At 41.0% G+C, this 25983-nt stretch overlaps 1 protein-coding gene across 1 annotated transcript in view; it reads right to left on the bottom strand.

The window, feature by feature from the left end:
* LOC111873416 (synaptotagmin-4) overlaps positions 1–25983 on the bottom strand; it is a 229807-nt gene that overhangs the window by 131237 nt on the left and 72587 nt on the right. The window lies entirely within an intron of this gene.

The following is a 25983-nucleotide window of genomic DNA, read 5'->3' as shown; positions in this document are numbered from 1 at the left end:
GGATTGGATAGATGTGGCTTAGGATAGGGACCAGTGGAGGGCTCTTGTGAACACGGTGATGAAACTTCGGGTTCCAAAAAATCTGGGAAATTCTCGAGGAGCTGCAGAATTGGTGGTTCCTCCAGAAGGGCTCCGCTCCATGAGTAAGTAAGTAAATAAGTAAGTAAGTACCACAATACAGACATTGCTTTTGCTGTGGAGAAACTGCAATTTTGTGTTTGTGAGCTGTGTGAGTTTCAGCAGCGCCACTATCGGCCGCGCAGTCAATTAACACGAAAAATTTTCGGCGGTTCTTTGGAACAAAGCGGGAAAAGGACTGCAATCTCTACAAATTTGTTATTTATATAAGTTTGAAATGTTGTGAATAATTTATGGTCATCCTGTATCTTTTTTTTTTTGTGCCTAAGAGGTTACTTTCTCCAAAGGTAATACGTAAAATCACTTATTTACACTGGTCTAATGCGCAATGAAATAATGTTCGAGATACGGCGGAATTAGTCGTACTGAAAAAGTAGCCCAGTTTCCCCTACACTGAGTCCACACACGGTGCAAACTATGTGACACAATTTGCACAAAAAGGGAAACAAACGAACAACAACTAGAAACGGCAACCCAGTAGCATTAGCTGTTTCTTGTATAATGACGTAACATATTTTCGCGATAATGGTGTCCAGTCAGGCAGGTGGTATTTCATAAAGGACGATTGTGATAGCACGTAGAAGCGTCACTCCTCTGCTTACTGTCTACAAAACAAAACCATTTGACCATAATTATCTTCTAACACAATTTGTCTGAGTAACTTCAGAAGTTTGGCCACAAAGTGTACTGAATATTTAAAAGTTGTCTACAAATTATTTCTTATAAACGTACATAGAACTATAGGACCATATCCATCTTAAAAAACTATTTATCATCTATTATTTTGTACATCTGTACATCGGATGCCTAAACTGAACATACAACTGTATGTTGCTTCTGATTTTCTGCCTCAGGAATTACAGAGGAACGCAGTTTGGTCTCTTTGTGTTTCCTTCTCCCCTGATCTAAAAGACATGCACTTAGACTGTTTGAGAAGTGGGCTCTGAAGGTAATATCGTAATGCAAGATAGAGGAAGTAAAAGGAGTTTCGAGAAATTTGCATAATGGGGAGCTTCATAATTTGCGGTCTTCACCAAACATTACAGTTAGTATCAAATTAGGGGCAATAAATGAACGGGCATGTAGTACAGGCGGAAGATATAAAATATGCAAACACAATTTTAAGAGAAGAACCTAAGGGAATAGACCAATTCAGAAACATAAGCATTGATGGGACAGTATTTAAAATGGGTAATAAAAATAGAGTTTGAATTTACTGATTGGCCCCGGTCAAGGTCCTGCCTTCCTATACCAGTACGACTTTATCTTCTACCATACAGAGGGATGCTGCAAGTTCCTCCGGTACATCGGAGCCCATCTACCAAACAAACTCTTCGATCCATATAATTTCCAATTCATTGCTCACTGGTCACCCTACCCCTCGACAATATTCAGTCTGAGATATTGACAAACAAAAAAAACTGTTGCCTGTAGTCCACAAGCGAACTATACCGACCGAACCACCGCCACTTGTCGGTGAAGTTTGTGCACAACTTTATCTGATAGAGGGTATCAGGAGGTCAGCGCAACTTATCCCCACGGTCGTTAATTTCGGTTTTCTAGACCGGAGCTGCTATTTCGTTGAAATAGCTCCTCCATTATCCTCACGAGGCTGAGTCGACCCCGTTCCAGACCCACTACTTCTAAGAAAATCTTGTAGCGCCGGGAATCGAGCCTGGACTTCTGGATCTGTAGCCAGGAACTCTGACCTCTACATCACAGAGGAATTACTGACAGCGTAGTTAAATAAATGAAATAGATTTCTTTTCCGAAGTGTTAGTCGAATTCTTGGTTTGCCGATTCTATTCATTGGTACTAGAACAGCGATACATCTCGTACGGGCACTACTCAGAGGACAATACAAGAAAAGTTTCTCTGCCTGCAAGAAGTGTTTATACAAAATTGCAGTATTACCACTCTGTATAGTGACTAGACTACAGCCTGGACCAGCGAGGAAATAGGTTTCGATTCTTTGCACAGGCAAAAAATATTTTTCTCTTTTTCATAGCATCAGCCTCGTATCCAACAGGTACCGAGAACAAAGATGCAGGGGGCGTGAAGCTAACAACTCACCTCCACCTACTGCCGACACCAAGACTGGTGGAGCTATACCCCCACTCCCTCATATTTCTTCATCGCCTACTGCTTAATTAATTAAACATGGGGGCTTTATCCTTCTATGGCATTAATAATTCTTATTCTTGAGTCGTCAATTCAAACGCGTCCCACAAGCTGAGAAACACTGTACTAGAACTCAGTTCCAGACTCATATTATAGCAATGGCTGCCACTTTCTTGGATTATCGACTTTCGCAACCCCTATGCTGAACCAGAGAAATCAGTCGAAGGTCGGTACTCAAGCGAGATTCGAACATGATCTCCGTCTTTGAGAGTTCTAAGAACATCTGCGGTATAGAGAACGCTGCCACGTGAACAGGCATTCATTCCCCTGTGGATTGGCGACTTATGGTGTTTTATCAGTTTGGAAGGGCGGTGTTTCAGAAACTTCTGGCGGCGGCAAGTTTTGGTGTCTGCTGCACGAGACACGCAGCAGCATGCATCGCTGGGCCTGACTGCCACAAACCCACGAAACAGGATTTAAGAGGCGGTCGGAGAAGTTTCAGATGTTTGCATTTCTCTTCTAACTAATGAGACTTTGATGGAGTCTACAACTAACCAGCTCCTTGGAGCAGAGGCTTCGTTGAGAAATTAATTGTTCAGCTAGACCGCCTTTTGTGAAATTCGAAGTTTCATTACTGCTTCACAAGAGCCCGCCACTAGTTCTGAATCACATCAATCCATTCCGTTCCTTCGCTTCATATTTATTTAATAACTTTCTTAATATTATCCACTTTGATCCCAAACTAAGTAATTCCACAAATAATGTTGTGGCGTATACACCTGTTGCTAGGGAGGGACTTCGAAACAAACGAGTACAGCTGCTTTTGTGCAATAGGCGAATACAAGAACGGTCGTTTATGAGCAACGGTTCGGTAAACAAATTCTTGCTTAAACGAACACGCATGCAACAATAACAGAACGGTGTTTTCGATGTGGTCATTTCAATTATCTTGTAGACAAGTTGACCCGTGACACTGCGAGTCGTAGAAGGCGACGAAAAGGGAAGTCTCAAATTTGAGACTGTAGTAATATATGGTCTCCAGTACCAAGGGACTCGAACCCGAAAAAGACTGTGCTTGCAAGGACCAGCAGCATTTAAAGAAAACAGACCCGTCCTCTCGTCAGAGAGGGCGCCCACAAAAAACAAGACCGTCACTGTCAAACAGTAATAAAGATGTGGTCGCAAGCCCCAGATGGGTGCTTTATGCCAAGACGGACTGGCCGATTGACCGTCGGTCGTAAAATGAGACTCAGACCCAAATCAGTTTACCCGTGTGGAGGCGGGGTCGAATACCGCCACCGTGACCCTGCGAATCGTAGGAGGTGATGAAAGGGAAGTCTCATCTGAGACAGCAAAATATGGTCGCGAGTCCCAATGGACTAGGACCCGAGAAAAACTGCACTGGCAAGGGACAGCAGCATATACAAAGATAGACCCACCCTCTCATCAGAGAGGGCGCCCACAAAAACAAGATCGTAAATTTCAAAGAGTAATATATATCTGGTCATGAGCCGCAGATGGGGCTCGATACCAAGACTTACTTACTGACTGACCGTCACTCGCAATGTGACTTTGACTTTGTCAGATCTGTTGTCAGTTGAACGTTGGGAGCTGAGTCGAGCTCTGCAAGGAAGGCTAAGTAGCGATAGCGCTATGATTGTGTTAACAGTTGACAAGGGTTCAGTTGCGGGATAGTCGCTCTATCAGTAACAACATGTGAGCGGGAATATGAAGAATCTCCACTGTTAGAAGCCGTTATTATGGAACGGCGGTTGAAGACACAACAGGCTGGAAAATGGCTTAGCGGGTGCTATGGTGATTTGTAAATTGTGGAGAGCGGTGGCGTTGCAGTTACTTGTAGTCCCGGGTGGTGTATATAAGTGGTCAATAAATCCATTCACCAATCCATATTCCGTCTATAGCCACACATAAAAATCGTGACAATATAAAAAAAACCCTTGCGTGGATTCCATCCTGAGGTCCCTCAAAAAGATCCACAACAAATTATGACTCTTTCTTGATAATTTATAAGAAATAAGCTGATCTGCACTAAATCTGTTAAACTCACTTTACAAATGAGAGTCAAAATGCTGCAGAACGCAGGTGTACTTTCTTTTCTGTGCGCTAGACATCCGAACGTAAGCTCAGATAACGAGGCCATTAAAATTGCAGTACCTTAATACACGAATGGATAATTTTTCTCAAAATGAGCTTCACAAAATTTTAGGAACACTTAAGAGACAAAAAAGTCGTGCCATAGTTCAGGCTGTTAGCCTTGGCTTCCAACCGTAACGGCCCGTGTTCGATCTCAGATCAAGCCATGTGGGATTTGTGGTGGACAAAGTGGCACTGGGGTAGGTTTTCTCCTAGTACTTCGGTTTCCCTTGCAATTCTTATTCCACCGACTGCTCCACAATCAGCGTCATCTATCATCGGGCCTAGTATAATAGACTAAGAGCGGAAACAGCATCAAGTGGACTCAGTCCCACCCCACGCAAATAAATAAATAAATGTACGAATATGCCCTTTTTATCTTATCCAGAGTTTCCTTCCAGTTTGGCCTGCGTGAATTTTTGGCAGATCGAGCACTGGAGTGTGTTGTTGTTGCTGTTGTTTTTGTCCTAAGTAAATATTATGTTGTGTTGTTGGTTATCAAGATTATATGTGTGTCTGCATGCTTAAATAATATTGTGGTAACTCCAGTGTGTCTACCATTACGTGTAAAGTTTACCGGTTTCTTGTGTGTCTTATTATGTACGTTATTTTTGATAAATTTACGTTCTATGCTTCGGATCACTTTGATAGCTGGTCTATTATTAGTAGCCAATTTTATAACAGCATTTAGTTCCTTAGTTGATCACGGTCATTTAGGTGAAAACTATTCATTCTTTGCAGCATATTGTGATATGCTGCTTGTTATTAATGGTTATGTTACTGCCGATTTGCGTTGTGTATCAGGTGTCCGGATTAAAGGTATCCAAAATAAAAATATTATATCTTGGAAACTAATTGTCATACACGTATCCGGTTTATGTCATATGAAAGGAAAATTCTGAATTTTTTCATGCCCGGCTTACGCGCATGCGCCGCCACATTTCTGCCACCATGTTAGGAATCATCTGGGCAGAAAAATGGCTGGGAGATGGATCGACAGAGGTGAACCGATCGGTTGGCCTCCTAGGTCGCCAGATTTAACCCCACTGAATTTTTTCTTGTGGGGTTATGTGAAGAACATTGACTACCGGGTTATGATCAACGACCTTCAAGACCTGAAAGCCCGTATAAGAGACGCTGCGGCTACGGTAACACCAAACATGCTTCAGTCAACGTGGAACGAGGTCGAATGTCGTCTGGATATTTGTAGTGCCACCAAGGCAGCCCACATTTAAATTTATTGACAAAGTTATATACGCAGAAAAAACTTTGTTAGTTTCCCTTTGTAGTGTTGTAACCCATAAATGTGTATAAGGAATGCTTTCTGGAATATAATTATTTTATTTTGGATAACAATTAGTGAAAATTTAAACTTGCATCAAGTTGAGAGAGAAGATTCCATTCCATTTATAAAAACACAATGCCTACAAATTTCTGTGACGTCAGGGTTATTCAAGGCGCTGGAACGGAGATGTACGAGTATTGCGTCAGATGGAAATATTCGGTCTTCTACTCCTACTGACTTGTTTCAGAGTTACTTTACGACTGACTGTGTTATCTGAGCAGACGCTTATATACGCGTAGCTTAGCGGTATCTTAGGAAACTGTGGGAACTGCCCACATTCAAGCAAGTGTGACAACGCAAGAGTCGTTGCTAAGCAATGACGCTTGAATGCCATTATCCATGGACACGCCTGTTGGTTCCACAGCAACGAGCTGCTTTCCGAGAGTCTGAAAATTCCATTTTCGTATCCTAGGAAACATGTTCGTCAACTCCTTACCACGAAATGGGTCTACATGTCACAATAAAAGAACCTGAACTTTATGGACGATTTAAGAGATTCTCAAGGGTAATTCTTACTATAGCGATTTTGGGTTTACGCGCCGTCTTCATAAACAAACCCCGACGTATGATGCTACTCCACTGTACAATAGGTTAAGCCACTATTTCCTGACCAAAAACATAACATACCAGTCCCAGAGCAGTTTGGTTTCAGGAGAGGATTAGGCATCGAAAACGCAGCCTTTAAAATAACATGGAGTGCATTAAAATCTGTTAGCTGAAAAAGGCAAGTTATCGGATTTTCTGAGAATTAGCAAAAGCTTTAGACTGTGTGAATAATGAAATCTTGCTAATTAATTAAATTTGGGGGGATTCAAGGAACTGCGACAAGTAGGTTCAAATGCCAAGACATAAAACGAAATATAGGAATGAAATCAGAATTCCTACGCAGACTGAGGAACAGTAAGACGTGGAGCAGGTGGAGTTCCCCCAAGGGCCAATTCTAGGACATTCGCTTGTTATAATCTATATACGAGATAGGTAAATGGTCTCCTTCCGACGATAAACACATTATCAGTACCAACAATATTCGCTAATAACACTAGTGTCATAATTTCTAGTAAAATAGTGATGAGTTCTATAACTGTTAAACAGTGCTCTCTCTCTGTCATATGAGTAAATGGTCTACTGCTAGCAATCTGGCTCTGAATCTAGATAAGACAAATATAATAAAATTTATAACAAATAATTCACCACAGCATCCAATAAACCCTGGATATAATGACAAATTAATAGAACAGCCAGTAAACACAAAATTCCTTGGTTTAAAAATTGATAGTTATCTAAATGGAAAAATCATATTGATCAGTTGGTTCATGAGTTAAATGGAGGATGTGTTACCGTTAGATGTACTTTACATATCAGCAAAACTGACACACACTTAAATATATCTATTTTGCCTGTTTTCACTCTATAATTAAGCAAGGAATATTTTCCTACAGTAATTCATCTAATAGAAAAAATTATTTGTATTAATAGAAGAAAATTGATAAAATCAAGGCGGGTGTCCAATTTGGAAATTGATTTAGATTTAAGAGATTAAATTGGTGAAATTCATTGTAAGTGAATAAGACGATTTTCAAACTAATTCAGAAATGAAAAATGTTAACACAAGCAACAAGCACAATCTTTTCGTGTTTTGAGAAAAATGCATATTATACTGTTACCAAAATCTTCAACAATATTTTATCACGCGTCACAAGTATAAAGACTGAAGTGGCACAATCTACTCATAAGTACCACTAGAAAGATACTTAAACACACACTCAACCTACAGACTTTGTGGATTCCTGTTATCTAAATATGTCTCAGCCTTCTTAGAGGTTTGTATGAATAGTGCTAAGTTGGCATATGCACCTATTTCAACATTGAATACATTACATAAACGCTATTTGTAATGTTCATTTTTTTTTTGTGCGGAAGCTTCAGTTGTACTATACACACATATGTCTTGTGTTTTCGTGACATACTCCACATCCTACGGTCATTTACATATATTTTAACGATTTGATCGACGCGTTGCCAGGCAACAGCTCTGTAAACACGGTCCGACATGCAACGATAGATGAGGCTGTGTCTTCTATGTCGTCCACGCCGAGCACCGGTGGAACAACGGGGTTATGCAACCCGTTTCCAAGCTCGGTAAACACACTTCCGCGTAATCGGTGATGTCATCAACAATAGAGACGGTGTTTTCTGTTGGATCCGTGCAGATTGCTTATGAGAGAAGTGAATGAAATTACAGAATTAGTTCAGGGGCAGTTACGAGTTAGCCGTAAGCTGGAGGAGTGAGTCCAGAAGAATTTTTAGTTCCAAGGTTCCAGAGCGATTGAAGACGAAATAGCAAGAAGACCTCATAATGATTTGAAGTGCTAGTTTCTGCGTTGAGATCCGTTGCCAGGAGGCGATTAATGGAAACAGAATCCTAGTGTGTGTGCAACGGTGAACTGCAAGTTGTGTAAATCGGCGATAGCTCTGTATTTAAGTGTGATTAAGGGGACTTGTAACCAAGGTTCTAACAAATCCAATTATCCGAACTAGAACCCGTAATTTTTTCTTCACGCCTACCATCCTACACATGACACTATGCAATTTGAATGTGTTCTAATTAGTTTCTAATGTACTATAATATAAGTACTATTACCAAACCTAATTCTTTAATACAAATGCACTGTGTTTTCGTTGGAGGAAAGAGCCAGTACTTCACATGGTATTTAAATAGATTTATCTTGCAGAAGCGCGATTTATCCAGCAAAGTATAACAAACTGTGTTTCCTTCACCTCTCCACATGAGCTCCATCAGCTATTGCAGTGTTGTGAGGCACTACTTCATATTTGATATACAAAACTTTCTCTTACACGTGCAGTTATCGCATGAATATGAATGTAGCAACAGTTAACCTTATTTTGTATGAGTGATGAAGCATAAAATGGGAATTTGGTCACAAAAAGCTAAAATTTTCACTCAACGAAATACTGAGCTGATTCTCCGATACTGCACACAACAAATTAACCCCTTTCCTGTTACCGAACTGACTCCTTCGTCAGAATTTGGCAGTCGCTCAACTTCTCAATAGAATCCAGCCTTTCACGGAACCCGAAGTTTCATCCTGTGTTGACAAGAGCCCAACGCTGGTCCATTTCAAGAGTAAGAAGGGCTTAGACAATATCGTGAACTCTATTTTCTTAAGATCCATTTTAATATTATAATTTCGTTTACATCTTTCAATTTTACGATTAAAAATTTACATTTATTTCTCAGCGGTCCAATATGTTCTACATCCCCTAATAATTTACTTCCTCTGATTTCTTACCCCAATAGTGTTCGGTGTGGAGTACAACCTATGAAACTCCCCTGCTCTCAGGCACTCTCAAACGATAGTCTCCCGCGGAGTGAGAAGCTACAATTTTCTGTATACAGTTTTTACATTTTCACGACAGTAACTTCATTATGTGGTGTTCTGGGCTTCGGCACCGTGTAATATTGTAAGCGGATACCGGCGTTTCGGAGGAAAGTGTTTCAGTTTCGAAGTGCGCGGAGTGAGGACGCACTTACATTACATGGGAAGGCTGCAAGGAAAGTGGTCACACACGTCCACAGGAGGGGAAGAGGAGGTCACTCAGAACAGGATATTACAAACTTTGTGTCTTCAAGCTGGAGGACACAGGAAGTACCTGCAGCAAGATTTCCCCAGACTGGGATAAGAGTGTGTTAAGCAATAAAAGCCAATGTACATATTGTCACGCGTTTCAGTGACTAAAACGCGAGTTTGGATTACTGAATCGGTTTAGTGGATCTTCACTAATCGTAACTACAATTAGTAGTTCTTACACTCTCAAGATTACTGTAATTATGGCGCATGTAACGTCACACACTAAGTCTTCTAATACTTCTTCAGGCCACACTGCTCTTCCCTTGGAACTTCGCAACTCAATTGACGTCATTTCCCATTCCCGTATTCTCTCATATCTTCTCGGCACGGACCACGCACAGAAAACACAGTTCTATTGTTCCGTAGCCCAGACCACACAGAAAAATGTCACGTGTTTAGCTATCTCGCGAGTCCATTGGCGCTCTGACTGTTGCCTAACAACGCGCTATAAACATTCGTCCTACTGTTGCATGTGCGTATCGCGGGGTGCTTATCGAGCCGTTACCTCATTACGTTGACATGTCACAATATATTACGACCCGAACAGTGGTACAGTTCGGATATTACGGAATAAACAACGATGAAGCGAGAAGATTACATATACGGTCCTGGAAACTGTGTACACCGTTAAAATAAATAATGTAACGGATTATATCAAGGCGTTGCCAGGCAACGGATCTGTAAACATGGTCCATCACGCTACAATATAGGAAGCTGTATTTTTTGTAGATCCGACCGAGAGAGTTCACCCTGGGAGTCGTAGGAGGCGACGGAAAGTGATGTCTCGAATCTGAGACAGTAAAATATGGTCGTGAGTTCCAAGACACTCGGACCCGAGAAAGACGCAAGGGCCAGCAGAATGTACAAATGACAGACCCGTCCTCCCGTCAGAGAGGGCGCTCCCACAAAAACAAGACCTTGACTGTCAAACAGTAATAAATATCTTGTCGTTATCCCCAGATGGGGCTCGACACCGAGACTTACTGATTGTCTGACCGTCAGTCTCAATGTGACTTTGACGCTGACTTGATTCGAGAGTTCGTCTTTAGTGATTCGTAAGTTGCCGATACGTAAATCAGAACCAAGTCAGTCACTGAGGAAGAGAAGACACTCGTAGTCCAGTAAGGAATGAAGCGAGACTTAAGACAGTCATTGCTGGTGAGCTGTTATAATTGGTTGTAATTGTAAAGAAGTGCTAATAAATCCAATCATCGAATCCGGAACCCGTTATTATTAGTCACAGAACACCGGAAATGTGGTAATTTTTTTAAATGTATGCGTTCAGTGAGCCTAACATGGAGGAAATGCGAAGTTTTTTGAAGGAGAGAAGCCATCATTATTTAATTTAAAATTCCTAATATTTTTCTCACGAAATGTGTCCATAATATACTACAAGCCGAAAGATCGCGGGATCAAGTCCCGATGAGGTGAATGGATTTCTTTTTCAATTGACCTAATCCTTCCAGCCGCACTATGGCTCTGAGTTCGACTCAGCCTCTACCAAAAATGAGTACCAGGAATATTCTTGGGGGTAACGGGCGTGATAACCATGCCGCCATCTATGAGCCGATTCTCTAGAAAATGTGGGAATCTCAACATCTCATAACCCTATGGACCTCCACGGACTGTTACAGGGATACCTTTACTATTTTTCTTATTGCTAGTGGGGTGGGACTAAGTCCCTTTTACTTTGGCCACTTCTGGCCTATTGTACCAGCCCCAGATGATAGTTGAGGGCGATTGTGGAGCAATTGATGGAATGAAGATTGGCAGGGGAAACCGAAGTACTCGGAGAAAACCTGCCCCAGCGCCACTTTGTCCACCACAAATCCCACTTGGACCCGGGATCGAACCCGGGCCGCCGCGGAGGGAAGCCAGCGACTAACCGCTTGAGCTATGGCGCGGCCGTACATTTACTTATTATATGTCCATAATATAAAATAATGATCGTGCAAACTATTATGGCTACCATAAATAAAGTGAGCACGTGGATGCTGAAGTTTCAAGAGAATATATTCGTACCTAAGAATTATATATTAATGTGTTTTGAAAATAATTAGTTTGGCAACGGGAAACGGTAATTTTGTAAAACGTAATAAGGAAGCAGTCTCTTTTCCCACCGGCAGTTTCTGACGAATGTGAGACGTTATTTTTTAGATACGACGTTCATGACTATGAAACATTACTGGACGACGTTGAAAAAAATTTATTTGTTAGGCACAGAGCTGGAATTACAGTTGTCGGGAGTTGCCCAGAGGCAATCAAACTCTGGCAGCCCTTATCTGTAAGTATAAATTTTGTTTATAGAAATCAACTGTCGTTGTTTTCTTTGATGCTCTCATTTCATACAATAAAACAGATGTAAATTATCTTTTCATGCTTTCAGATAAGCAAATGTCTGAGTAAAATCTGTGGATTTTACTCTTGTTTTGCGAAGGTTCGGGGGCGACCGCCCCAGTAGCTCCCCTTAAATTCAGCCCCTGGTTAAAGAACAGATGTAGCAAACCTTGAACTAATAATTTTAGATATATCTCTTGAAGTGTCGTAATTACTTCTATATAGCTATTTCGCGTATTTAAATAATATACCGATATGCTGATGATGAATACTACAGATCAGAAAGGGGCCCGAAGCAACTTCGCAGTTTGTGCTACAAGAGAGCGCCAGTGCGCGGGTAGTAGGACCTCAGGGTACCGAAAGCTTCCTAGTTCAAAGGTCTCTATTAGATTTCTATTTCTGGACGGACTCTGTTCACTTTACTTGCACAAGTTCATATTTCATTTGCTCCTGCTTTGTCCGCAGGCTGAACCACTAAATGCATAGAAAGTACAGGCACTGTGCTGCATGAAAGGCTGTAACACATCGGAGCAGCGCCTCAGAATGAGGCAAACCATCCAGGCGGTGCCACAGAAAACTGCCAGGAGCATTTCTTGAGAAACCGCCAGTTGCGCAGCTACTCAAGAATTGTCCAGCATTTTATGAAACCCGAAGCTGAATTACCGTGATCACAAAAGCTCTTTACTAATTCCTATCCTGAGCCAGATCAGTCTAGTTCATATCCCATTTTAGTAACGTATCCGTCAATAGTACAACTTTACAAGACATTAGGAATAGATTGTTCACTAAAAATGCATTTCAATACTATGACAGTTCTAAACAATAACAGCCAGGTCTCTCTCTCTCTCTGAGCTAGTGGGCACCCGTAAAAGTCGATGGGTAAACCTTATCCACTGGAGTGCCTCCACTTCCTTGTCAAGCCCACAGATAGGACAGTTGTTTAGTCCTGCGAAAAGTCTCATTCATACTGGAAATACTTCGCAGTAGAGAGTGGATGAGTGTCTAGAAATTTAAATTTAAATTTAAAGCTATTTAAAATTCTATTGTCTTTGAATGTAACATTCTTTTTATTTGCGCTGCTTTTTTTTAAATAAAAATAAGACGCTGGATAATGTGCAGAGACATACAAGGAACACATTTAAAAAATGCGAAATTACTTAATTTTAGCTTTTCTCTGTTCAGGGAAGCGAATGCATTCATGGATTAGGATTGAGGTTAGTGTAAGAAATTCGGGGCTTCCAGACAGGCTCGCTCACGGAGTGTTGGCTGAGTTCGAAGGCGAATCGCGATGGTGAGTGGAGGCTGAATTTCGAAAGTCAGATTTGCCCAGACCGATTAAATAGGACAGCTGAGAAATTTTAAAAAGTTAATATAAGACAGTGTTAAAACTGTGTAACCAGGTCTGAGTGCTCTTTATTGTGTGTGGTACTGATGTGTTGAGGCCCGCCAGGCTCAATAGTTGGGCGTGTGAATCAAATTCAGTGTTTGGTTAACTCAAGGAGACAGTGGCGCTAGTAGGACCCACCCAGTGTGAAACACGATGGCTTGACGTGATAGTCTCATTTGATACAGAGTATAAAGCGTTGATTGCGGACAATTCGGTTGCAGAAATGGAAACATACATTGAATTACCCCAGTTAAAATTGCGCAGCTTATTCAGAACACTCGCCCACTGCATGGCAACGGGGCTGTTAGGATGCAGCTGACATACAGCGGAAACAGAGAAGAGCGTCCTATATACACATCTGGACTGGAAGTCCCTGTTCACACGCATGCAGAGGCTATACGCAGCATACACAGAGACATGAAGGTCCAGCCGGAGGACACGCAAGGGAAGTTGCGCCCCAAAGCAGACGTCGGAAGAGGGACAGCGGCTCTGAAGACGGCAGCAGCGTCAGTAAGAAGAAGTCGCCCGAGAAAGCAAGACCCCTCCTGATTTACTAGACACCGCGGCTCGTAGTAACAAGAAGATCGTTTGTTCCGCTGAGGACCGTACCCATGGATGGTGCGGAAGTAAGCGACGAAGGAACATTCTTTACGTTGGAGACAAAAGAGAATCCGGACAATATCTTCCATAGCCCCAGCTTCTGAGGCTAATCTCCTTAGTCTTCAGAAAATTATCGGGGAATCCTTTCGGAGTATTGCATCTGGTACCCGGATCACAACCAAAAGTATGGCGGACTGCAGGGCCACGCAGAACCTCTTTACTCAAAATGGCATCCCCTTCCTCACATTTTACACTAAAGCGAATAAATCCGTAAAAGCTGTTGTCAGGCATTTGCCCAGTAACCTCTCATCTGAAGACATCAGTGGCCCTCCAGGAACTGGGCTCATCACTGCGAAACGGCCCTCTCCGGAAAGGAGAGTGGCGAGCAGCCAAAAGTCACATGACACTTACAGTCTCATCAATTTCTGTAACATAATTGGTACAGCAGAGGCTGACCCAGTGTTAAAACTGAAAAAAGCTTTAGCAACATCTGGGAACACTGCAGGCAACCTTCTCTCTGTCTGTGATGCGGTGGTGACCACCACCACCGAGAATGCCCGGAGGAGAACACCCACATCTGAACCTGCTGCTACTGCAAGTTGAAAGATTGCAAAATGCCACATCCAGCCAGCTACAGGGGCTGCAGCCACGGAAAAGAGCAGTTGCAACGCAAAAAGAACGTGTTCTTTGCCTTCGCCATGGTGCAGTAGATTATGACAGGGCTCCCAGGTGCAGCGTCAAAAGAAGATAATGTAGCCGTGTTTAGTCTGCTGAAACATAATGTTGGTAACAGGTCATAGGCCCCTTAAGATTGCTGCATTCAATGAAAGCTTATGTGCTTCGAAAACAGTTGCAAGAACTAAAAATATATGTGGCCATGAGACATATGAAACTGCATATAAGGTTCTACGTTTCAGATTGCCATATATATCGGACTGACCAGCAAGACCGTTGCATGCCTCCCCTCCTTTAAGTAGAAGCAAAGGGGGTCTGCACACCGACTGGACATACTGAAATGCTTCTTGCGTCTGTTTATAAATCTCCACTTAGAGCGTGAAGAGACGGAGACATCACAGAGCTCTTATGCCTTATAACAAAATCCATTCTGGAACGTGATCTGTTTGGAACAGTCAAGTTTCAACCCCCCCCCCCTCCCCGGTTTGAACCTTCTGGATGTATTTGTTAATTGTAATTAGGTGATGTTCTGGATTGTGTTCCATAAGGATGTCCGGCTATCAGAGGTCAGTGTGCTGCACATCTTGGACTCAGATCACCTACCTATCATGCCTTATATTTTGGATCAATTTAGGGCTACGGAAGTTTTAGATCCAGTTGAAGAATTCCGATTGGGAGCAGCTCCAAAGCCCCGCCCTTGACTTAGTATCCTTGAGAATCCAAATTAATTCATGAATGGAAGCTGATAAAGCAGGACATTTTAGCACCGGCATAAGACCTGTAGACTAAAATAACTAGCTCAGAATTGCGGTCCATCCGGCCTATGTCAGCTAATGGTGCACAACCAGAGACCCAGGAAATTGTGGCAAGAGACCGGGATTAAGCATTCAAGATTGAAGTAAAGTGGCTCAATAAAACTATCAGAAGAATGACCCGGAACGGTTGGAAACAAAGGGAGAGAACTGTGACGTCATATCCCAAGCAATGTGGCCCACTGCTAAATCCATTCCAAAGGCACCAACTGCAATTCATGGTTCTTTAGGACCTGAATTTCTTCCGATCGAAAAAAGCCAACGTAATTGCAAATTAGATTCTGGAGGGTTCTGACGATGGCGGATGACATACGGAATTACTGGGGGTTTCGACTTTTTCTATCAAATAATTAAAAAGCTTTGTGGCCCTGTCAGATATATCCCTCCCTTTAGAAGGATTCGCATTGCAAAATGTCTTCAACTAGAACTATTACTCGTACTGGAGCACATGCCCTCGGCTTGGCTTCTCACCCGAATTTCACATATACTTCAGTCTTAAATGCAATATATTATCTAGTCGCCCTTCTTCCTCACTTCATGTTTCGGCCGTATACTGCCATCATCAGGTGTGGCCTGTCTTGCTAAGATCGCTGCACTGTATGTAACAGTTATGTATTAATTTGTTACTGATTATTAAGGCAATTTATTTTTATTATGAAATACCGTGTTCACGCGCGATACATAACTGTTACATACAGTGCAGCGATCTTAGCAAGACAGGCGACACCTGAAGATGACAGTATACGGCCGAAACATGAAGTGAGGAAGAAGGTTGACTAGATAATATATTGCATTTTAGACTGAAGTATATGTGAAATTCGGGTGATAAGCCAAGCCGAGGGCATGTGCTCCAGTACGAGTAATAGTTCTAGTTGGAGACATTTTGCAATGCGAATCTTTCTAAACTCTAAGAAACACTGTCCACTTTCGTAATGAAGAAGTTTGGGGTTTAATGACATATTCATATAAGGAAGTAATGTATCACAGACCTGAATATTGACCCTTCAGAATGGCAGTCTGCAGCACAAATTTGTTGCCTGCGGGATTTATTTCCATGGGAATACAGAAACACAGATATTTATTTTTCACGCGTGATAAATGCAAGTCATGGATGGATTTCACATTCCTCACAAAGGCAGCCACCCCTCAACGGCCCACACTACAAAGCTGGGATATTCGTATTGCAGGTTATGGCACCGCATGATGTGGTGGGTGAGTACTAACGTTTAAGAAGGACACATTGCTTCCATCTTCAGGACATAAGTAAGCAATTATTATTTGACGTTTTTTACAGAAAGGAAGAAACGTATGACAAATGATAGCTCCGGTCTATCAAATTCTACTGGAAGCAAAACGGGACAAGGGCGAGCCAGTGACAGAACTTAGACCATGAAGTCGAACGACTAACAGAGGCTATGAATGAGAAGAGCACTTGCATATTCGCAACCCTGAAGATGGAGGTATTATGTTCCTCAGAAACAGTGGTTCCACTACTAAACTATATGGTGGCATAAGAATAAGACCACAATATGAACCGTCATCACCTTCCACACCCCACATCTTACTGCTCGCTTCGTGCAAGTCTCCAACTGGGGACCCCCTAGCCTAACCGCCTGTCCAACTGCTGCTACAGTGCTTCAGATACCTCGGCTGCAGCCTTCTTACCGCGGCTTCAACTCCCGCCTGGGTTGCTGGAATGGACTTGCGTATCAGAACTTCATGAGTAGACAAGCTTATATATATATATGAATTAGGTTAACTGTCAACACAACAAATATACTCGCTTTTAATGTTTTACAATTCGAACTTTAATCCTGCTACATGTTTCACTCTACATCGAACCAATGCACAGGTAGAACACGCCTAACATATGTACTCCCAGACAAAACGCATACGTCATACTTTATAGTCTTATAACGATAACGCTGTCGCTATTTATACATTTTACAATTTACTGTTACAAGTACTAAAGTCCTCAGTCTATTACAGTCTCCACCATCCGTTTGTTGGCAACGGATTCTAACACAGGAACTATAACACTCTCACTGAGTTACAGCATATGTAAAGCCTTCTCTTCACAGCCCAACTGCCAGCTGAAATCATAGCGCCATCTCCTCAGCCTTCATTGCAGAGCCCAACTCTCGAATAGCTGCTCACTTGGAACTCCGGAACTCGACTGCTGATTTTAACTGAACTCTTCTTTATAACAACATTGAACGGATCGAATAGAAAACGTCGTTCCAACAATTCTTCTATTGTTGCTCGCGCATCCCTTGCCGCAGAAACTTGTTTACCAAGCAGTTATTTAGCAATGTACATCTCCTCTGGCTCCACTATTCCGACTTTCTGGCGTCATGTTTGTTGAAAATTGGCCGAGTTTCGGAGGAACATGTCACCAAACAAGATACAAGCATGAAGCAGACAGCAAACATAATTATTGTCATATTTTATACTCGACAGTATATGAATTCAGTACTTGTTTAAACGTTGCTAATAACCGAAAATATCGTAAAAATTGATTTTAGCACATCTAGGAGGTTTGTTCAGTCTCTAGTCCCAGTCACATTTAAGGATATTATCACTAGTGTCTGCCACTGCCAGTTCCTGCATGTGGGAGTCGCTCATGTCTTCAGTTCGTATGTGAAATTCTGTTCTCGGAAGGATCACTAACTGAACACACCGCATCTCTTCTTGGACTTGCTATGTACCTTCACATAGCTCACGGCTGTTCCATTTCCATGTTCTCCTTTCTGTTTCCTCGTCTGTAACATGACACTAATCTCTGAAAATGGATCATGCATGCATGCCTACTCATGGAGATGTAGCATCTGTCAGCCTGTTGTGCCCTCTTGTGTACTGTCATGTGACAGTCGAGAGCTCGCTATGGACCGATCGCCCACCCACGTTATCCTCTGTGAGTGTCCAGAGAATTCATCATCACAGAATTAATTCTAAGAGCGTACGTGTCATTGTGCTGGAAGAAGAAGAGGAACAAAATTCCGTTAACTCTCTACAAACAGAGAGAGGTCTGCATTCGTTCGTTTAGTAATATATATTGATCCGTATATTGATACGTACAAACACATAATAAGTCGGAACAATTAACACACGACGCGCATGATTCGTTTTACAATTATCCACAAAAGCCAACGTGCACTAGCATTTATATTTTTATATTTCAGGAAATAAAGCATACAATTTCGGTGAAATGAATTCTGCTGAAAATTTAAGAATCGGTGAAAACTGCTAAACTACCCACTGCATATGTTTGCCTCTCCAATGAGGTCACATGTACGAGATTATGAGGTTTTCACAAGCCTGAAACTCTCGTGTCTTTGGATTCCATCTGCAGGTCTACAGTTCTTCGGCACAGTGCTTCAGCACCAAATCTGGTGCAACTAAACCAGTATTTACCACAACGGCTGCTCGTGTCTGCTAACTGGGATCAGGTTAGTAGGGTATGTGTGGGTAATAAGAGGGCCTTAACTACAGTACATTACCTTCCCCCCACTGACAATACATTTGCAGCCACTTTCTGGCTAACTCTTTCCGCGCTTATCCTCAAGAGCAACACAGAGACACGTATGTATACACTTATAGTATACACAGATTTGAGCCGGTAGACAGACGCTGTGACTCGGGAGGTATCTATCAGATTTCTTAAGTACATTAATCATGCGATTTTGAGTAATATTCAGCCCTTATGACGTGGATAAATTTCGGAAAGTTAAGGAGATTTTTCAGTTGGAAAGTAAGGTAAAACCGTATCTTAACGAAAACTCTCACACTTGTTGTATTGTAAATCTAGAATAAGAGTTATCTAATAAATAGACATGCTATAAAAACGGTTCAAAATGTCCGCCGGTGACATGAACTCACGCTTGGGCGTACTGCCGAAGTAGTTATATCGTCAAGAACGTGGAAGTGACCTGAGTTTCTCACAGCGAAGTTCATGAAAAGTTCTATGTTCTGGGATATAATGCCATGTAGTACGTTGAAAATCAACCGACGTTTCGGAGGAAAATATCTTCGGGATTTGGCTCACTCTTTAACCGTGAATACATAGGCGACATATTCCTCCGAAACGTCGGGTTGCTTTCAACTACACGGCATTATACTCCAGAGCAGCCTTTCTCAACATTTATGCTTTTGAGGAACCCTTGAAATAATTTTCAAATATCAGGGAAGCACTGCATAGAAATTAGTATAAAGGTATGCTCTGGATTTAATGTAAATAAGAGTTGTAAACTGATCTTAATCAATGTTATTTACATCATGAACATTTACTCACAATGTTGAACAGCAAGCAGATTCTAAAGGGTTCTGACGATGGTGGTCCAGTGATTGAGATTAGCTCTTTCTAAGGGGCCCAACTGAGTAGGGGTCTTCCTTTCTCACCTGAAGACAGAAACAGATCCAGTTTCCTAAACGTCGTGTCCTCTATTACCTAGAATTCCGGACTATGGAAAAGTCCAAAACCCCAGTAATTCTGTTTTGAATAATAAGGTTGCTGAAAATCGTAAGAAAAATCAAAGCAATATGAACAAAAATAATATCTAAGAGCATTATTTTTAAACTAAAATAAAGAATTTAATTTACCTCTTTAATCTGAAATCGGTGCTTCTTTTCTGCTGCACAAATACTTAATTCTTATTCCAACTTTAGATGAGCACACATCGAGTTAATCTTCTACTGAAATGAGACGATTTCTATCTTTGCTGTTGATGCAAGAGAAATGTTTTTACGAGTGTAAGGAGTCGAACACTGTAGCAATGTGTGTATTGATTCCATGTGAATGGATGGCAGGACACTCTTCTTTCACAGAAATCCAGAACTTGTCCAGGGATATGTCAGTAAATCTCATCTTGAGTGTACAATCAGACTGCAACTCACAAAGTTCTTCGTCTTCTCTTAAAGTCAAGTTCTCGGGCTGAGCAGAAGAATCAGAGTGGGGGTTCCTCACCCAGCCATACACTTCTGTTGAAAGGGAGGGAAAATGTGTTTAATTTTGTTCTGCAGGTCTTCAGGGTGGTTTCCAATAAGACTCGAGACTTGTTGATATCCTTCTTCACCCTCAGGCCCCAGGAGCAGTGGAAACATTTTAAGATTTCCTCCCTCAATATGATTGTTCTAAAGATTCATTTTCTTTTTAAATCCAAGAATCTTGTCACTTGAAGACAAAACATTTTCTCTGGGGCCTTGCAGAGACTTGTTCAATTGGTTCGTGTGATGAAAAATGTATTATAGGTAGGTTAGTTTCTCTAGCCATTCTTCGTTTTCAAAGCTCTTTGCAAAATCTGGCTTACTGCTTTCTTGAAAGTGAACATGCGATACACCTTTCAGCTCAGACACCTTGTTGAGCACTCTTACTCTGCTAAGCCACCAGATTTCTGTATATATCAGGAGATTTATGTGCTATTTGCCCAGGTTTCCACACACGTTTTTAAACATTCTGGAGTGAATTGGTCTTTGTTTGATAAAGTTAATCACTTTTGTAGCATCATCCAGAACATGTTTCATTTCATCTCCGAAAGGTTCTTATACAACACCTCTCTGCAAATGAAACAATATACGGTAAAGTCAGGATTGTTTTTTATTTTATACGAGGGGCAAAACTCCTAATGGAGCCAACCACTGAGGGGGCACCATCTTACAGCTTCCTACACATTTCTCCTAAGACAGACCTATTTTTCCAGATATGAAGACATGACATTAAATATATATTTTTTTTTTGTTTCAGACATCACTCTCCAACAGAAAAGGTGTCCTTGAATTTCACCATTTGTAAATCTTACAGATGTTACAACATAACATTTATTGGTGAAATCTGTTGACTCAGCAACCTGGATAGAGAATCTGTTATTTCTTTTCTTACATAAAACCTCTTCAGCATCACGTGACATGTCATCAATACGTCTATTTGTTGTACTGTTTGAAATTGGAACATTTTCAATTTCTCATACTGCATCTTGTCTCAGAACTTTTCCATTTTAAATTTACATGCTGTCATTATTATTTTCTCTCCAGCTGTATGACTTTCCCTTTTCTGGACAACGAGTTCTGCTACTAAACAACTTGATCCCTGAGCTCTTTCACTGACTGTTACTTTACCAACAAAAGCTTTACGCTCTTCGTTTTGAGATTCTAAAATCTGTTTTAAATAATCAGCACCTTTACTAGTCTGTGGCTGTGATTTTGTAGTTAAGTGTCGTTTCAGTTTTGGTGGAACCACTGCTGCATTTGTACGTCATTTGCCACAGACAAGGCACCAAGGAACAGGACAACTTAGATCACCAGTTCATGTAAAGCCCATTGTTAAGTAGCTTACACTGTAAAGACGGACCGTTTTGTGTCTATTGTTGCACAAGTGCAGTGAAATTTGTCAGAAGCTTGTGATTGTCCCTTACTAATCTGATCAGAATTGTCTGTATTCCTAGGGTTATAGTCTCCCTCTCTTACGATATGCCCCTCTTCAAATATTGCCCCATGAGACCGTCAGACGTCTCTGTAAAACACGGAGGTTAATAAAATATAAAAAAGAATGGGATAATAGATAACAAAACGAGAAAATGGTAAAAAATATGAAAAATTCACACTGCTTCTAACCTGCAAAATGCACCTTCTGCAACATTCACAACAAACCTGTGCACTATTCCTCCTCGACAGCGTTCCCAACCACCAAATTCCGTTCCTCCGTTCGTTGCGTCCTCCAGTACAAGTTACAACAAAAGAATGAAACCGACTTAGTAATTTTAACATTAATTGCTATTATGCTATTAAGATTATCATTCTTCTGCACTGTGCTGTGTCTGTAATTGGCTTTCGGCTGTTGACTCGGCACATTAATAATAAAGAATTGAATTGAATTGAAACGATCACATAACTCGTTTAATTACTCAGTAACCACAGAAAATTTTGATAATAAAAAAAGGTAACGTCAGTATTATTTTTGATGTAAGTTGTAAATTCCAAAAATAGGAAATAGCTTAATGATCATTATTAATATACACCTCGCTGAACCCTAGGTTTCCAGGGAACCCCGGTTGAGAAAAACTGCGCCCGCGAATAAAATACGGAGTTTTAATGGAAGTTGTGTACAGCGCCCAAACTTATCTGAAGAAGTAAGTTTCTGTCCGTACACTGACTCTTACATTATAATAAAGTGTGGGACTCAAGCCGGGGGTTCCTGGTGGACAGATGTGTCCTTCTCTTCCAGCCTGAAGACATGGGTAACTGCAGCTGAGATAATTAAATGGTTTGGAGGGGGAGGGGGGGCAGATACTTGTGAATAACATCCTTTACTCAAATGTGCACTCAAGCCGCAGGAGGACAGAGAAAAACCCAGAAACCACTTTTCATATTCAGAGATGATAAAACACGCAAATCCGGCAAAAACCTCGAATTCTCGCTATCACAGTGCGTATATAAGAAAGTGAAAGGAATCATTTATAAGTCTATTGAGTGACATGTCTGGAGATGTTAGATTTTTAGGTAAGAGGATTTAAGGCTACGCGAATGTTGCGTAGTTTCTGCACATAATAATAATACACTTTTATCTTAAATAAATAAACTTTATGTTCAACGAAAGAAGTAAAATTACGGATAATATTAAACTAAATATGTTTATCGTCTAGCTCTAGCATAACCAGAATTTTAATAAATAATTATTAATTATTAATAAATAAAATAATAAATAAAATTAATAATTATTAATATTCATTATAAGCATCTTTTCGACAATCTATAGCCATTTTCTGGGGCATTCAGGTCATGAAATGAAATGGCATGTATTGACTGAAATAGATTTACACATGAAACATTTACTGCGTAAAAAACTAGCATAATATGTGGGCTATTCGGAACGTAAATTTTGTTTATTTTAGGCAACTACTATAGGAGCCGGAGAGAGCTCGCGCATGCGAGGTAGCATCACATGACTCATTGCCTTGTAAACCATCCTACTAATTTATGAATTATGTTCTTGCACAAATATCCCTCGTTGCATCATGTAACGTCAGCGAGTCTTCTAGCTATCCTTTCACAATCACACCTGCGTAAACATAACAAACACTACATACTGTGTGTTAACTTCAGCACCTGCGGTTTTATCAAGGGTCGGACTGATTCAAATTATATTCTTGAAGAGTTCTGCGCTTCTCTCAATATCATTAATGAATCCAAAGATTTGCCTCTTCTAAAAGTGAAAAAAAATTGTAATTTTGTTACCGAACTCTGAAGTTTGGAGTTTTGACATGCCTTCAGCAGTGGTTTTCTTGACAAATTATCCACCAGTTATAAGCAGGGCCCGGATTTTGCTGACATGTCATCTTTTTTCCTTGTATCCTATGCGATGCTCTTAAATATAAAAATCTCGGATATGAGCTGCTGGTTGCAGAAATATAAATTTTATAGGTAATTTTTAATAATTTTTTGACACTTTTAGGTTTAAGGTCATTTTTTCATTTGGGGGGTAATTTTTTGGTAAATTTTTGGACTTTTAAGGGTATTTCTTGACATTTTTGGCAATTTTAGGGAATTTTTCTTCCTATGTTTTCTGAAATGTGAATAATATGGAAGCGAAGTGTTCTTTCTCTTACTCCTTTAGGTCATTTTCTGGATTTTTTTGGTCATTTTATAGGTCATTTTTTAAATATTTTCAGGTCATCAAAATCTGGGTCCTGGTTATGAGGAAGTTTAGCATATCACAACGGGAACAGCTTCTGTCACGGTATTGCTTTCGCTTTAAACTGCGAGAGTGCTGTCTGCTAACTATGTAAAACTGATTTCGAAATGGTGAGCTTCTCAGAATTACTGGCTTTGTGTGCCTTGTCCATCATCCGGTATCCAGAAAAACATTTCAGAAATTGGATCTGTTCCCGTCCTCAGGTGAGGGGGGAAGACGCCTACCCTCTTGTGTCCTTAAAATGAGCTAATCTTAACCACTGGTCCAGTGATTCAGGTGTATATGTACTATATTATTATGCGTATATTATATAGAGGATATCCCAGGAGGAAAGGTCAATATTCTGGGAGGTCAGAGTGTTGGTCATTCTAAGGAAAAATATGTATATGTACTGGTACTTGTGTCTTGTTCTGAACGGTTTCCGAGATACAGTTATTTCACTGTTTTTTTTTCTTGGCACTACAGCCCCAGTGGGCCTAGGCCTGCCTCCATGAACTTCTCCGTTCACTTCGGTTTTTCTAGATCTTAGACATTCTGTAGGACTCCTTGGGCGGGTGATCAGCTCGTCGCAAAGCCCCTACCTGTACACAAACACAGAAAAACGTACACACAGAAACTAAACATCCATGCCCTGAGTGGGATTCGAACCCACGATCCCGGCTTCCGAGCGAGCGAAGACAGTGCACGCCTTAGACCGCTCGGCTACCGTGGCCGGCTATTTCACTGTTAGTTTCCATAATTATTAATAAGGAAGATAAATTACGTACTGTTTCTAATGTCTGTATTTACTGTTCATGTTAAAAAGTTGGTACAGTATACCTAATATAATACATTTTCAAAAACTTCGTCGTCAACATCAATGCATTTTGCAGATTGCATGAGAACATGGCGTGTTGCTACTCTGTACAGCGTACAGTGTCCTGTACAGTGAAATAGCTCTATCCCTGAAACCGTTCGGAATAAGACACCTGCACGTATGGATACCTGCTTAGAATGACCCTTACTATGACCTCTCAGAATACTGACCTTTCCTCCTGGGACATGCTGTATATGCCTATTAATAATAGACGTCTGTGTATTTAGTCCGCNACCACGACATGTTTCGGCCACAGACGGCCATCCTCAGGTGTTTCGATACGTGTAAACTGTTACACTGTTTTGATGCGCGCTAAAATTGCGCGTTGCAGTCTACTTAAATTAAAATCTTTCGTGAAATCCTATGCACCTCCTATCCACCTATCAGGATGGCCGTCGTGGCCGAAACATGTTGTGTTGCTGTTGAATGGTGAATACTTTAATGATTGTAAGATTTGAGGCTTTCACGGCGGTGACTATGAAGAAAGCAGTCTTCTGGGATTTGGCACCATGTGTATGTGGTGTTAACCGACGTTTCGGAAGAACGTCGGTTTACACCACATATACACGGTGCCAAATCCCAGAAGACTGCTTTCTTCACTTTAATGATTGTTGCATTATTGACGGACTAAATACACAGACGTTTAATAACGATGTGCAGAAGAATGCTGAAGTACAGAATTACTAATAATATTAGATTTAAGAACCATGCAGAGATATGGTGGACTGTCCAGCAACAGAACTAAATTAACTTGATGAATGTAATGAACATCTCAGTATTAAAATTAATCGAAAAGCGTCACGTGATTTGGTTGATGAGTCATAGTGACAGGCGATCATGTAAAGTAATGCACCGCAATAATATTTGTGACGTGGGATTTTTTTTTCTTATTATGAGGGCTAAATTCAAGGGGGAGCGGCCGTGGCGACCCCCCCGGGGCCCCCACAAATTAGAAACAGAATCCACAAATTTCACTGAGACGTTTGCTTCTCTGAAATCACGAAAAGCCAATTTGTATTTTTAGTCATTATAATAAATAAACATAAAAATTTGTGACAAAGTACATTTTCTGTTACTGATCCGAGCCTTCACATTTTCACTGCCTCGGAGCCCTGTCTATTGTCCTTGAACTGCTTATGCAATGTAATTGTTTGAAAAGACAAGGAAGATTGAATTGTGTTGTGTTAGGTGTCAGCTGGGAACGTAATTTCGTGCCAGCGATGCT

The sequence above is a fragment of the Cryptotermes secundus genome, unplaced genomic scaffold (assembly GCF_002891405.2).
Source record: "Cryptotermes secundus unplaced genomic scaffold, Csec_1.0 scaffold270, whole genome shotgun sequence".
NCBI lineage: Eukaryota > Metazoa > Arthropoda > Insecta > Blattodea > Kalotermitidae > Cryptotermes > Cryptotermes secundus.
The sequence above is the reverse complement of the archived record's forward strand: the minus strand, read 5'-3'. Positions and strand labels throughout refer to the sequence as shown.